Source organism: Hemitrygon akajei, chromosome 5, assembly GCF_048418815.1.
Source record: "Hemitrygon akajei chromosome 5, sHemAka1.3, whole genome shotgun sequence".
In the NCBI taxonomy this organism is placed as follows: Eukaryota; Metazoa; Chordata; class Chondrichthyes; order Myliobatiformes; family Dasyatidae; genus Hemitrygon; species Hemitrygon akajei.
In genome coordinates this window covers 166008027-166009131 of record NC_133128.1, presented here as the reverse complement: position 1 = coordinate 166009131, position 1105 = coordinate 166008027, and the positions used below count along the sequence as shown (strand labels likewise).

The 1105-nt window shown below is 40.3% G+C and overlaps 1 pseudogene; it reads left to right on the top strand.

Moving 5' to 3' along the window:
- The first annotated feature begins 656 nt into the window (after positions 1-656).
- On the top strand, positions 657-802 carry LOC140728655 (U1 spliceosomal RNA; annotated as a pseudogene).
- Positions 803-1105: the final 303 nt, after the last annotated feature.

Sequence of the window (1105 nt, the reverse complement as noted above, 5' to 3'; positions counted from 1 at the left end):
CTGTTCTTTCATTGCAACTGGCCCAATTTCCAAGTCAGGGTGGTGTGTAATTTTAGTTAATTAAAAGTAGTGACAACGTATATCTGCTGGCCTCATTTTCTTTCAGTAGCAGAGGTACCAGGTCTGAATGCAGTGTTGTTGACATGCTGCAGCTAATCCCAAGATGAATTAAACAGCTTGGTGCATTAGCTGTGTGTGCAGTGAGTGTTTAAAGAGGTGAGTGAGTTGCCAGTTTAGTTGTTTTGTATTGAATCGTGTCAGATTTGTTGAGTGATGGAGCTACTGCCTAGGCAAGTGAAATGTATCCCATTACATTCCAAATTGGCGCCCTACAGATTATGGTGGGGCTTTGAGTTAGAATATCGCAGTTTCTTTACTGGCAGCCACAGTATTTTTGTTGTTTGTCCAAGTAAGTTTCTGTCAATTCCATCACTGCCTTGGTTAATTTGGCAATAGTGACGCAACTGACTCCCGAGGAGAGGAGGTTAGACAGATTTGTTTAATGCAATAACCTAGTAGTATTTCTATGGCATAGTATTAATTGTCATTTTCAAATCTACACTTCAAGATTGTCTAGTTCTTGTTCCACTTCATTATCCGAGATGTTGCAAATTACAACTGCACACAGTGTTCATGATGTAAGAAAATGGAAAGTTATACTTACCTGGCAGGGGAGAGACCGTGATCATGAAGGCGGTTCTCCTAGGACGAGGCTATCCCACTGCACTTTGGGTGTGCTGACGCCTGCGATGTCCCCAAATGCGGGATACTCGACTGCAAAATTTGTGGCAGTGGGGGACTGTGTTAGCTAAAAAAGAAAAAAAAAAGAAAATGGAAAGTTGGTCAAAAGTTGTCATTCTGTGAGTATGAACTACATTGGGCCAATCCTGGAGTTGATTTGGGTACAAGTTTGGTGAAGCTATTGGAATGATTTAGGAGAAATCACTGTCTGAGATTTCTCCAAAAAAAATCTGTGTCTGCTGTGTTTAACTCCACTGATTAGAATGATTCTAAATGTTTGACCAGTAAATTATTATTACTGTTTACTTGTAATGGCTGAGTATATCTTACTTGGACATTTTGGTGCTGACTACAAGTTAACGTC